The following is a 15,047-nucleotide window of genomic DNA, read 5'->3' as shown; positions in this document are numbered from 1 at the left end:
GAGTGCCTTGCATGGCGTGTGAATGTGTGTGTGAATGGGTGAATGTGATGTATAATGTAAAGCGCTTTGGGTATCATCCCAGGTACAGTAAAGCGCTTTATAAATATGGACCATTTACCATTTACTTTCTTTGATTTGATTTACTGTTTACATTTACACTTTCACTTTTTCTGTACTACACTAATGCCGATTGAACGGCTCCTACACGCTCGTTTCTGACCTGTTATAGTTTCCTTTGTCTTTGCTTTTACTCCACACCGTGTGCCATAAACTGCCCCTCATGGACAAATAAAGTTTTTATAATTGAACTGAATTTAAAATGGAGACCAAACACTAAGTATCTGGGCTACAGGAATCAGCGTGATTCTCCGCATACAGTCGAGATGTTTCAGGAATCTTCAATCATTCCTGCAGCTGAGAGCTCCACAAACAAATAGATGCCCGAGCTTGCACCACTGTGATGTCACTGTGAGCTCATTGTGGCGTCACTGTGATGTGATAACACTGAACGCCTGGATGAGTTTGTGTTCAAGAGTAAAAGAGTCTCCTGTCAGAGCTCAACATGTTGATTCATGGCTTCCTCCCACCTGCTGCGTTCAGGCGTGTCTGCTGCATTCAAGTGTCTCTGTAAATGTGAAGCGTGCCTGAGTTTCCATTGGTTCATCAGCCTTTGGCAGCATAGCAGACGACCACGTCACCGACTGCTGCAGCAACAATCAGCTCTGTTGTTTTCATCAACAGCTCGGTCTGTTTGTGGCCTGAAATTTAAATCTCATATCAACATGCAGAAAAACAAAGAGCCGAGTGTCCAGACGAGCAGCTTCTTCACGCCCTCAAGACCAAATCTGACCATTTTACTTCATTCATTCTCACCGGTAGAGTCTGCATATCTTAAACAGAGAGACAGGGAGTTTCCCTGCTCCTCCACCTCCTCCTACCTGAGAACAATACCTGGACCCCACCCTTGCCCTGCGTGACTCAACGGTGGTTTTCAGGCTCAACTTTCTGCTCGGCAACAAAAGGAGGAAACTCGACCTGCGGTGGCTTCACGTCCCCTCCCCACAGAGAAAACACCTTTTTCTCACCTGACACGGTGACTGGAAGTCAAGTCTGAGGAGATCCACAGATCCACGTCTCCACAGACCCACGTCTCCACAGACCTACATCTCCACAGATCTACGTCTCCACAGATCCACGTCTCCACAGACCCACGTCTCCACAGACCTACATCTCCACAGATCCACGTCTCCACAGATCCACGTCTCCACAGACCTACATCTCCACAGACCCACGTCTCCACACATCCACGTCTCCACAGATCCACGTCTCCACAGACCTACATCTCCACACATCCACGTCTCCACAGATCCACGTCTCCACAGATCCACGTCTCCACAGACCTACATCTCCACAGACCTACATCTCCACAGACCCACGTCTCCACAGATCCACGTCTCCACAGATCCACGTCTCCACACATCCACGTCTCCACAGATCCACGTCTCCACAGACCTACGTCTCCACAGACCCACGTCTCCACAGACCCACGTCTCCACAGATCCACGTCTCCACATACCTACGTCTCCACACATCCACGTCTCCACAGATCCACGTCTCCACAGACCTACGTCTCCACAGACCCACGTCTCCACAGACCCACGTCTCCACAGATCCACGTCTCCACAGACCTACATCTCCACACATCCACGTCTCCACAGATCCACGTCTCCACATACCTACGTCTCCACACATCCCCGTCTCCACAGATCCACGTCTCCACAGACCTACATCTCCACACATCCACGTCTCCACAGATCCACGTCTCCACAGATCCACGTCTCCACAGACCTACATCTCCACAGACCCACGTCTCCACAGATCCACGTCTCCACAGATCCACGTCTCCACAGACCTACGTCTCCACAGACCTACATCTCCACACATCCACGTCTCCACAGATCCACGTCTCCACAGACCTACATCTCCACAGACCCACGTCTCCACAGATCCACGTCTCCACACATCCACGTCTCCACAGATCTACGTCTCCACACATCCACGTCTCCACAGATCCACGTCTCCACATACCTACGTCTCCACACATCCACGTCTCCACAGATCCACGTCTCCACAGACCTACGTCTCCACAGATCCACGTCTCCACAGACCTACGTCTCCACACATCCACGTCTCCACAGATCCACGTCTCCACAGACCTACGTCTCCACAGATCCACGTCTCCACACATCCACGTCTCCACAGATCCACGTCTCCACACATCCACGTCTCCACAGATCCACGTCTCCACAGACCTACGTCTCCACACATCCACGTCTCCACAGATCCACGTCTCCACAGATCCACGTCTCCACAGATCTATGTCTCCACAGATCCACTTCTCCACAGATCTATGTCTCCACATTCCACGTCTCCACAGATCCACGTCTCCACAGATCTACGTCTCCACAGCAACCTCATCCGGTGCGTTCAAACACTGAGGACCGAGCTGCTGCTGATGAGGACATCAGCACCCATCCATCTTTAATCAGTCATCTTTAATCCATCCATCCATCCATCCATCCATCCATCCATCCATGGAAAGATGGACAGAGATTCTCTAATCTAAGAAAAACTGGGTCTAAATATTTTGGAAGATTTTGTATAAAATAATGTATAATATCATCAAAAAAGTAATCTCTGTATGCATGAACAAAAGGCTGGAAATGGAGGTGGAGGTTTCATCTGTGTGTTTCTAAATCTGTCTTCACCTCGTTTTGGGAAAACATTGTCCCCTTCAGCTTCAAATCATTGGTCAGTGGCCTTCAGCCTCCAACTGGGCTGCCTCAGTGCCTCTGGTGTTTAGGACAAAAGCTCCAGAAATCTGGTCCCGACATGATCGGCCATCTTGGATGGCTTCAGATTACGCTCCTCTACCAGACCGGTTCATCCTGAAGGTCACATGAGCTGAATAAATGTTTGTTCTGGCGGTTTATCGTCACCTCTTCACCTTGATTAGTTTTGCAAGTTTTTTTATTGATCAGCTGATGATTAAATCAACAGCTGCAGCTCTGCAGTGTTTCACAGTAGAGAGGAAGAGGAGGAAGAGGGGGAGGAGGGGGAAAATCCCACCCTACACCAGTTTGATCTGAAAGGAGTGGGCTGTGCAGGTTTCCATGACAACGTTGCAGTTGGGAGGCGTGTCAAGGCTCAAATGCTCGCCACCAACGACAAGCAGCATGTCTGCAGTCACGAGCAGCGCTTCTTCCTCTGACACTCAAACACATCACGACTGTTTCTGGAACACAGGTGTGCAGATGTCACCTGGTGACATCACTTTCTGCTGAAACACCCGATCAGCTGATCATCAGGGCTTCACTGAAAACTGACGTCAAACATTTAAAAACCAGGTTCCGGTTCTAGCTGTGAGTTCAGCATATTCACTTTTAGGAGACTGGGTCAGTTCTGGTTTAGAACTTATGATCAAACTGGCTTGGAACCAGGTTTTAAATTGGGACAGGTTCTTGACCTGATTTTAGACTGTTCTGAGAACTGGTTTTGGGCTGATTTTGGACCTGGTTTTGGACTGTTCCAAAAACTGGTTTTGAACTGATTTTGGACCTGGTTTTGGACTGTTCCAAAAACTGGTTTTGGACTGATTTTGGACCTGGTTTTGGACTGTTCCGAAAACTGGTTTTGGACTGACTTTGGACCTGGTTTTGGACTGTTCCGAAAACTGGTTTTGGACTGATTTTGGACCTGGTTTTGGAATGTTCCGAAAACTGGTTTTGGACTGATTTTGGACCTGGTTTTAGACTGTTCCGAAAACTGGTTTTGGCCTGATTTTGGACCTGGTTTTGGACTGTTCTGAAAACTGGTTTTGGCCTGATTTTGGACCTGGTTTTGGACTGTTCTGAAAACTGGTTTTGGACTGATTTTGGACTGTTCTGAAAACTGGTTTTGGACTGATTTTGGACCTGGTTTTGGACTGTTCTGAAAACTGGTTTTGGACTGATTTTGGACTGTTCTGAAAACTGGTTTTGGACTGATTTTGGACCTGGTTTTGGACTGTTCCGAAAACTGGTTTTGGACTGTTCTGAAAACTGGTTTTGGACGGATTTTGGACCTGGTTTTGGACTGTTCCGAAAACTGGTTTTGGACTGATGTTGGATCTGGTTTTGGACTGTTCTGAAAACTAGTTTTGGACTGATTTTGGACCTGGTTTTGGACTGTTCCGAAAACTGGTTTTGGACTGATTTTGGACCTGGTTTTGGACTGTTCTGAAAACTGGTTTTGGACTGATTTTGGACCTGGTTTTGGACTGTTCTGAAAACTGGTTTTGGACTGTTCCAAAAGCTGGTTTTGGACTGATTTTGGACCTGGTTTTGGACTGTTCCAAAAGCTGGTTTTGGACTGATTCTGGACCTAGTCTTAGACTGTTCTGGGAACTGGTTTTGGACCTGGTATTGGACTGTTTTGAGAACTGGTTTTATACCTATTTTGGACCTGGTTTTAGACAGAACTGGAACCTGAAACAGAGGCGGTTTATTAAGGCTGAACGATACTGAAGAAAGAGATTTTTCTAACCCTGGCATCGATACTGCGATATGACTAAATACAGGAGTTTTAAACAGACCTCTGAGTTAAGCTGCCATCTCGGTGAGGATCACCTGCACTGATCTTACCTGTTTTGGAGAATGTACAGTGTTTGTGTGTGAGTCCGTTTGAACTTCTGCCGTGCATTTCTCCTGCAGCTCCGGAGAAAAAACGTTGTGTGACGGAATAACTCCGCTTGTCAAGCGAGCTGATCAGTTTTGTAAAACCATCTTTGGAAACATAATGGGTACCAGACAGGTGAAACGTGATAGAATCCGTTATTTCTTTCTGCCTTTCTCATTTGGTGTAACAAGGCTTTTAGCACGGCCTTGAACAGCAGACAACACAGAACACACGTTTGGTCAATATCACCCTTCTTGTAGCCGAAATAATTCCAGATAACTGGCGTTGCTTTTCTTTTTGGCACCAAGTCTTCGTTGTCAGTGATTTTGTCTTGTTCATTGCTCATTTTTCAATGTTGCTACCAGCGACTCAGGGGCGTGGTCTGCTTCGGCAAACTGATTAAGAACAATTGTGATGTTTCGAGTTCATTTGCCTCCTGCATCCCAGGACCTGCAGTGTGACTACTGCACACATGTACATGGCGATGACAATTCCCTAACGATTTATTGTGCAGCTCTAATCAGAACTGTTGTTGATAATTGATACACAGACAGAAGATGCATTGGATCAAAACATTTCAGGTTTCATTTCACAGAAATCTTTTATTTTAGCAAACAGAACTAGAACAATCTGATGGGCCAAAAGGGGTCCGCTGTTCAGAGCATGAAATCCTGCCATTGTTTCAACAGCGGCCGTTTGAATCTGAGACAATCCTTCTGCTGATTGATCAGAGTCAGAGTTCTGCTTTAAGAATAGGAACATTTGAAGCAGACCTTCCAGAACAAAACCGGTTCAGTTTTTCAGGACAACGAAGAACCAATAAGATAAAACGTTCCGATCCATCAACCTGAAACAAACAAGTTTAAATCTTGTTACAGCCATGGTGCCTTCAGGGACATTCCACCAACTGGGCGAGCAAGTTGTTAGTGGGATCAGTCATGTGGGTGTATCTCAGACACACACACACACACACACACACGCACACACACACAGACACTACATGAGCCAACAGGACCGTCAGCCGTAACCACGGTGAGTTGTCGCAATGAAGCCAAACCAGAGCCGAGCCCCTGCAGGTGAAAACATTCTGGCTTCGTGTCCGACATCCTTCCACACGTTCACCTCCAACAGATGCAGATGTGAAGCTTTAAAGGTCCCATATTATGCAAAATTCACTTTTTAATGGTTTTGGAACAGTCATACTGGTCCCCCCGCATGTGTAGGAGACCCGTAAGTGTGAAACTCTTTCAGGCGCTCTCTCTCCCCCCTGCTCCACCTCTAGGGAAGTAAGCGCTGAAATGAGCTTGTTTGAAAGCGTGTACGTTATGACGTCATAAGGGACAATAACCACTCCCCACAGAGCGATGGACCCGTCTACCGGCTCTCAAAGCCCGCCCTCTAAAAATCACCTAGCGCCCAGTGTTTTTCCCTCTTCGGCAACCCTCGTTAGCGGACATGGCTAAGCGACAGAAGCACTGTTCTGTTTGTGGCTGCATAAATGAACACGAAAACGTTTTTTTACTTCCATCCACTGAACCCACGAGGACTGAGTGGATTAATTTTATTTTTGGAGGAAATGTACCCGGAAAACTTCCAAAGGTTTTGCATGTCTGTGGCCAGCATTTCAAAGAGGACTGTTTCCACAACATGGGGGCATGGAAAGCAGGCTTCGCCGATCGTTTGAAGCTAAAGCCAGTTTCAATACCAACTGTCCGTGACACAGCTGGAGAGGTAAGAGCTGGCAGTTATTTTATCGTTTCGGCCTTATTAGTCTGATAGCTTGAAAATATATTAGCACTGTTGTAAATGTAGCCAAGTCACTGTTTCTACTGTTTGTATCCGGTGCCATTGTGCATCAGATTGATGAGCGTAGCTAGCTGTGTTCTCCGTGCGTCGCGGTTTGCGTCGGTAATGGGGGCTTCAGGAATGGGTTCCGGTGTTCCGGCGTTTGTTTATCCTTCACTACGCTGTAATCAGCGTCTAGTTACCGCTAAGGCCTAACCTGTCAATCACCTCATGACGGGCGATGCGATGGGCGGAGCCAACAGCTGAGCTGCTCCACCAGGGTTCCGCCCACCATAAACGGCACATTTCTGAAGCTGCTAAAAAGAGGGAGGTGAAGAGAAGCCGCTGCACTCAAACTGAGGGTCGATTTGTCCATACCATGGCGGAAATATTTCATTTAGATATTAATGAATGGTCTCAGATTGGGAATAAAGTGTATAATATGGGACCTTTAACAAACATCTGCAAACCTCATTAGGGTCAGAGCAGCTGAACTGCAGCTGAACTTCTGCACATGTTGAGGAAATCATCAGGAACTCTGGGGAAGCAGCTGAAATCCTGACAAACGATGCCACCATGCACACACACATACACACACACACACACACACACACTGACCCACATTTCCATCTGTAACACATTGGGTTTTAAAACCTGGCTGGAGGCTGTTGTGTATGTTTCACTGCTCCGTTGTGGGTTAGTCAGCGATGGAGGTGCCTCTCTGGCTTCAGCTTACAATCAACTGATTGATCATTTTTCCAGCCGACTCTCGGCCCAGATTCTCTTAAGATTTGAAGCTTTTCTTCAGCCACAGAAACAGGCGTTACTGCCCAGACTTCATGGTACTTTGAATGAGTACTGAGTCATCACCAGTCCAGAAAATCTGTTTACTGTAAGATTTGGTAGGTGTATAAGCTTTCTTGTTTTGGCCTACTCTCTTATTAGTTATTGTTTAATGATGTTCATTTTGTTATGGATGATAATGTGAACTGCTCAAATTGAAATTGAAGATTCACTTCAGTCCAGATGGAACCAGTTCACAACAGAAGTTGTCTCGGTGCATCTTGCGGGGAAAACTTAAAAAGTTCTGTAAAATTCCAACGTATCACAGTTCAGTTAAAACAAATTTTCCGGTAAGATAATGTAGATATTTGAAATAAATCTTGAAAATAGAAAATTATTTTCTGATTGTTTCAGTGCAGTTTGCTCAGTTTTTGTTCATCCTGTGCTAACGGCTCCGACATCAGCAGCTAACGGCTCCGACATCAGCAGCTAACGGCTCCGACATCAGCAGCTAACGGCTCCGACATCAGCAGCTAACGCCTTCGACATCAGCAGCTAACGGCTTCGACTTCAGCAGCTAACGGCTTCGACTTCAGCAGCTAACGACTCCGACATCAGCAGCTAACGGCTTCGACTTCAGCAGCTAACGACTCTGACATCAGCAGCTAACGGCTTCGACATCAGCAGCTAACGACTCTGACATCAGCAGCTAACGGCTTCGACATCAGCAGCTAACGACTCTGACATCAGCAGCTAACGGCTTCGACATCAGCAGCTAACGACTCTGACATCAGCAGCTAACGGCTTCGACTTCAGCAGCTAACGGCTTCGACTTCAGCAGCTAACGGCTCCGACATCAGCAGCTAACGGCGCTGACATCAGTAGCTAACGGCTCTGACATCAGCAGCTCTAACATCATGTCTCACGTTGTAGCTTTTTTTTTTTTTTGCCGACAATAGTCAACAGATTTAGAGAATCAGGAGGAATCTCTGTATGCATGGGACCAGGCTGGTGCTGGTGATCTTCTGCATTTAACACAGACATGATTCTCTACTAGAAACCACTACATGGACTCAGGAAGACTTCCAGAAACCACTGTCTGTGAACACAGTTCACCCTGAAACCCACTAATGCAGGTTAAAGCTCCATCATGCAGAGAAGAAGCCAGATGTGAACAGGATCCAGAACCAGCTTCTTCCGTCTTCTCTGGACCAAAGCTCATTTAAAATGGTCTGAGGCAAAGTGGAAACTTGGATGAAGATGTGAACTAGTTTGTGGACGTGTTACTGCATCAGATTCACTATCAGCTCATATTTTTCATCACAATGTCTCAGTTCCATCATCTGACATGTTGTTGATCTACTGGGAATAAAAGATGAGTTGATGAGATTCTGTTTTTTTCTGTCTTTTTCTTTTAGAATTGTGATTGTATATCTGAGTATTTTTCAATATAAAAGGCTCATGTTCAGATTTTTCTTTTTGCTGATGTCCAACATCTCTGAGCATTTCCAGGTGTTTTTGTTCACCATCAGCAGCTCAGACTGAGATCAGAAACTTTCTGCTTCCAGCTGATCAGCAAACTCTCACACGGATGATCGACCACACTTTTTCCAGCAGACATGTTTGAAGTGAACTTTTAGCTTCACGGCTTCTCCATCGAACCTCAGTTGATGTAGCCACCACAGCTCAGACCCGGCTCCTCTCAGACCAGTACAACCTCGGACCCGGCTCCTCTCAGACCAGTACAACCTCGGACCCGGCTCCTCTCAGACCAGTACAACCTCGGACCCGGCTTCCCTCAGACCAGTACAACCTCGGACCCGGCTTCCCTCAGACCAGTACAACCTCGGACCCGGCTTCCCTCAGACCAGTACAACCTCGGACCCGGCTCCTCTCAGACCAGTACAACCTCGGACCCGGCTCCTCTCAGACCAGTACAACCTCGGACCCGGCTCCTCTCAGACCAGTACAACCTCGGACCGGCTCCTCTCAGACCAGTACAACCTCGGACCCGGCTCCTCTCAGACCAGTACAACCTCGGACCCGGCTCCTCTCAGACCAGTACAACCTCGGACCCGGCTCCTCTCAGACCAGTACAACCTCGGACCCGGCTCCTCTCAGACCAGTACAACCTCGGACCCGGCTCCTCTCAGACCAGTACAACCTCGGACCCGGCTTCTCTCAGACCAGTACAACCTCGGACCCGGCTTCTCTCAGACCAGTACAACCTCGGACCCGGCTTCCCTCAGACCAGTACAACCTCAGACCCGGCTCCTCTCAGACCAGTACAACCTCGGACCCGGCTCCTCTCAGACCAGTACAACCTCGGACCCGGCTCCTCTCAGACCAGTACAACCTCGGACCCGGCTCCTCTCAGACCAGTACAACCTCGGACCCGGCTCCTCTCAGACCAGTACAACCTCGAACCCGGCTCCTCTCAGACCATTACAACCTCGGACCCGGCTCCTCTCAGACCAGTACAACCTCGGACCCGGCTTCTCTCAGACCAGTACAACCTCGAACCCGGCTCCTCTCAGACCAGTACAACCTCGGACCCGGCTCCTCTCAGACCAGTACAACCTCGGACCCGGCTCCTCTCAGACCAGTACAACCTCGGACCCGGCTCCTCTCAGACCAGTACAACCTCGGACCCGGCTTCTCTCAGACCAGTACAACCTCGGACCCGGCTCCTCTTAGACCAGTACAACCTCGGACCCGGCTCCTCTCAGACCAGTACAACCTCGGACCCGGCTCCTCTCAGACCAGTACAACCTCGGACCCGGCTCCTCTCAGACCAGTACAACCTCGGACCCGGCTTCCCTCAGACCAGTACAACCTCGGACACGGCTCCTCTCAGACCAGTACAACCTCGGACCCGGCTTCCCTCTGACCAGTACAACCTCGGACCCGGCTCCTCTCAGACCAGTACAACCTCGGACCCGGCTCCTCTCAGACCAGTACAACCTCGGACACGGCTTCCCTCAGACCAGTACAACCTCGGACCCGGCTCCTCTCAAACCAGTACAACCTCAGACTTTTCTGTTCTTCGATCCAACAAACAAACATCTGACTTTCCTACTGAAGTGTTCTAACTAAACCTTTCAGAATGTGCGGGAACTACTTCCAGCGGCGGAGTGATCCACGTCTGCTTCATCTGAGTGAACATAAAGTCTAAATGGTTTTCCAGCTTTGGTTCTGATCCAGAACTCTTCCCCCAGATCCAGAGTTTCCTCTGCTCTGGGGGAACTTCAGGAGTTTGAAACCATTATCTGCAGCAGAACGGAGGGACAGAACCAGAACCAGATCCAGCTGCTGCTCCGGTTCTGCTGCTTTTACACATTCATCATGTTCTCCTCCGGTCAGCAGAACTTTGGTTACTGATAAACAACTTTTAAATCATTTCAGTTTCACATTGGATCTTTCAGAAAGACCTCAGTCATCTAAATCTGATCCAAACGTGGAGAACCAGAACCGGAACCAGAGCCAGATCACCTTCCAGGTGCTCTGAGATTCTGTCGTTTTGGTTTAAATGTTAGAAAAGGTGATTTGCAGGTTTCCAACATGAAACTGGTTTAAATGTTTCTGTCAGACTGAAGTTCAGAACAAAGTCCAGGTTCAGTTTCTGTTTGATCAGCACTTGATCCGGATCAGATCCGGCTCTGATCAGTTTCCAGAACTTCAGCAGAAACAGAAAACTGCACCCAGAACAGTCAGAAAACCTAATCAAAGATCAATGTGAGCCCAAACACTCGAGCAGCCGCACCGCGGTAGCAGCCGCGCGCGCCTCGTGGTCACCGTGGAGGTCCACGGTCTGCGGGTCTGCGAGTTACTCACGTGTTTCTGCGTGGATCTGCGGAGAAAAAGGTCCTCAGTGCGGGTCTGTGTGCGGCTGCGGGTTCGGACTTACTGACCTCCTGGTTGGAGCGACGACGACGCAACAGCGAGACTGAGGAGGAGGAGGAGGAGGAGGAGGAGGAGGAGGAGGAGGAGAAGCTCCGGTCTGCTCCCACCGTGCGGCGGAGACAGGAATCAACCCAGTTAACTCCTGAGGCGCCAAATCCGGAATAAATCCGGATTAAACAGACTGCACACACATAGAGGATTAACCAGAGTATTATTGTTATTATTCGTTTCATATCTTTGGATTTGAAAATGCAAACACTCATTATTTCAACTTCTATAAATACACACACACACTCACAAGTGTAACTAAAATAAAATTAGAATATGCACAAAACTTAATTTATTTCAGTAATTCAACTTAAAAAGGTAAACTGATATTATTAGTTTAAATATTTTTGTTGTTTTTTTTTCTAAAATGTAAAGTTGTTTAGTGGTAAAATTGTTTTGTGTACTTTTGTTTAGTAAATATAAACATGGTTTCTGTGGTGTAAATTTGTATCACAAACATGTAAAATCGTTTCACTTTATGTAATATAGTTTTGCACTTCCCAAGCTGTCAGACTGGGAGGTAAATGATGTAAAATGAATGTATGAATAGATTTAGCAGCATAAAGGTCGACCAGAAGAAGAAAGCAGAATTTATTACTAACAGAACTTTGTAGAAATAACACACAGACCAACAGTGACCAAACCTTTTCTCATCTCATCGTTCTCTCAAGTCTTGGCTTACAGGAGAAAAAATATTGTTATTGAAACAAACACACAACAGAAACTATTTCCATGTTTCCACTTTTTCCTCATTTCCAGTTATTCCTGCTACTATTTACCTGCTATCCTCACTAAACCAACTCCAGCTCAGCTGCTTTGTGGCGCCACCGTGCATCAGAAACGTCTTCTTGGCTTTATTCCAGCCATAGAGGAGCATTATTTTTCTTCTTTTCACACACACATAGAACTTTCTGCTCACTGGTTGATCTTTGGCTGCTCCTGATTGGACGTTACCGTCAATCTAAGCTCTCTGATTGGTGGAAAGTCTGACAGGAAGTGGCTTCATCATCATGTCCAGGTCTAAATAGAGGTCTCTTAGCAACATGGTAGTGATGGTGATGTTTTTATGATGAAATGTGATAAATAATGTTATTATCATGGATCATTGTGGATTTACCAGATAGAGTCTCTGAATAAAACTACATTTAGTGGCTGGATTGTAAACCTCCTGGACGGGATAGAAATGCCTGGAAAACTTCTGTAGATCATCTAAAACTAAAATCTGCAACAAAACAAAGTCAGATTTTGAGAAAACAGACATCAGTTTGTATTTATTCATTTTTCCACAGAACAAATACTTTGGAGAATAATCCCTGTTCATTTTTTTTACTGTTTTAAAAAAGAAACGGTGACTTCTTGGCAGGAATGTGGCTCCGTACATCAACTCAGTTAAAGTTCCCAGAGCTCCTTCGGTGCGAGTGTTGGGGTGATGTACAGGCCTCGGTGCTGGTGGTCCGGTTGGGGGGAGATGATGTCAGGGCTGGTCTGCAGAGCACAATGCTCCCCTCAGACTGCAGCACATGCAGCCCGTCAGCTCTCAGCCGAGCTGCGTTCACAGCCTGTAAATACACTCATTCTGCAGCTGAACGTCGCTCAGAGCTGCAGCTTCACCTGGTTCCCACGTCCACCGCTGATGACGTCATCACAGCTGACCTCATCCTCATGCCTCTGTCCACAAACCTGCAGACTGATGTCATTCATAGTCTGTCTTTCATTCATTTTAATAGGTAAAATAAAAAAAATAATAATATATATATATATATATATATGAATCTGCAACTTTTACAATATAATTAAAATGATTAAAAGATATTCAAGTAACAAAAATTTTAAACTAATAAACCAACTCAAACAAACACAGACTTATGAAGGACTTCCTGGAGGAAGACTTCTGTTTTTCACCTTCAGACTTAATAAAAATTTAAATTAAAACAGTAAACTAGAAAAATGTGGCAGAAATCTAAAACAAGTAGTTCTCATAAAACAGGAGGATACCAGAGAGGAGAATCAGTTTTACCTGACTCAGGTGATATCTCTGATAAAATCTTTATTAAATCATTTAGAGACGTCTGATAATTCTACACAATTAGCTCAAACCGTGAGCACCGTCAGGAACCAGATTTTGGTACTTAATACGCCTGCTTAATACTTAATACGACTCAGAGTTCTCCCAACCAATCACACAAGATCAGGGTCGTAGCCATGGTTTTAGACTACCGAAGTCCACCATCCAAAATGCCCCACATATCTCCAGAGACCAAAATGAAGCACAACATCTATTTAAAATGGAAGCTAATCATGTCTCACACAAACCCTCCCTCATGTCCCGTCTCTTTTCTCCATCTACTCCGTCCTTTTTGCTCTCTACTTCCCTCTGAACATCCGGTGTCCTCCACATCTGTCCTGACAAAGGGTCATCGACACCTTCGTCAGTTTGATTTTATCTGGAATAATAAAACAAGTCTCTGTGGTCAGAAGTCTACACCAAATCTATCTATCTATCCATCTATCCATCTATCTATCTATCCATCCATCTATCCATCTATCCATCTATCCATCTATCTATCCATCTATCTATCTATCTATCCATCTATCTATCTGTCTGTTTGTCTGTCTATCCATCCATCCATCCATCCATCCATCCATCCATCCATCCATCCATCATACATCCAACCATCCATCCATCCATCCATCCATCCATCCATCCATCCATCCATCCATCCATCCACCCATCCATCCATCCATCCATCCATCCATCCATCCATCCATCCATCCATCCATCATACATCCAACCATCCATCCATCCATCCATCCATCCATCATACATCCATCCATCCATCCATCCATCCATCCATCCATCCATCCATCATACATCCATCCATCCATCCATCCATCCATCCATCAATCCATCCATCCATCCATCCATCCATCCATCATCCATCCATCCATCCATCCATCCATCCATCCATCCATCCATCCATCATACATCCATCCATCCATCCATCCATCCATCCATCCATCATACATCCATCCATCCATCCATCCATCAATCCATCCATCCATCCATCCATCCATCCATCATACATCCAACCATCCATCCATCCATCCATCCATCATACATCCATCCATCCATCCATCAATCCATCCATCCATCCATCCATCCATCCATCCATCCATCATACATCCAACCATCCATCCATCCATTCATCCATCCATCCATCCATCCATCCATCCATCCATCCATCCATCATACATCCATCCATCCATCCATCCATTTTCTGCCGCTTATCCGGAGTCGGGTCGTGGGGGTAGCTGCCTACGCAGGGAAACCCAGACTTCCCTCTCCCCGGCCACATTCACCAGCTCATCCGGAGGATTATTTCTCTAATGCAATAAAAACTTTATATAAGTTTGGCAACAGTTGCATCAAACTCCCAAAGTTTACATCACCAAGATTTTCTATTCAAAGGAGAATCAGACAAGGCTGCCCAGCCTGACCCGATCTCTCTTTACTAGCAGCTCAACTTTTGTCAAGCCACATTAAAACAAGTAACTTTAAAGGTTTCTCTTTGTTGGGAAGAGAAGTAATCATCGCTCAGTTGGCAGATGATACGACACTATTTTTACAGGATGAAAAGCAAATCCCCATAGCTACTGATGTAGTGAAATGTTCCTCCAAGGCCTCGGGTCTTTCTTTATATGGAAGTAATTGTGAACTACTGGCTATTAATATTTTAAAATTTTTAAATATTTTAAAATCGGCCTCATGCAATCAATAGTCAAACTATTCACAGATTTTACCCAGCTAAAAA

The 15,047-nt window shown here is 46.3% G+C and overlaps 1 protein-coding gene across 1 annotated transcript in view; it reads right to left on the bottom strand.

Annotated features, from left to right (window-relative positions):
* LOC121643694 (CD82 antigen-like) overlaps nucleotides 1-11,287 on the bottom strand; it is a 35,768-nt gene extending 24,481 nt beyond the window's left edge. The window contains exon 1 of the mRNA XM_041991253.1: nucleotides 11,119-11,287. The gene's annotated coding sequence lies outside the window, so the exon portion shown is untranslated. The remainder of the gene's footprint in view (nucleotides 1-11,118) is intronic.
* Nucleotides 11,288-15,047: the final 3,760 nt, after the last annotated feature.

This window comes from Melanotaenia boesemani, chromosome 1 (genome assembly GCF_017639745.1).
Source record: "Melanotaenia boesemani isolate fMelBoe1 chromosome 1, fMelBoe1.pri, whole genome shotgun sequence".
In the NCBI taxonomy this organism is placed as follows: domain Eukaryota; kingdom Metazoa; phylum Chordata; class Actinopteri; order Atheriniformes; family Melanotaeniidae; genus Melanotaenia; species Melanotaenia boesemani.
This window is presented reverse-complemented; position numbering and strand designations above follow the sequence as displayed.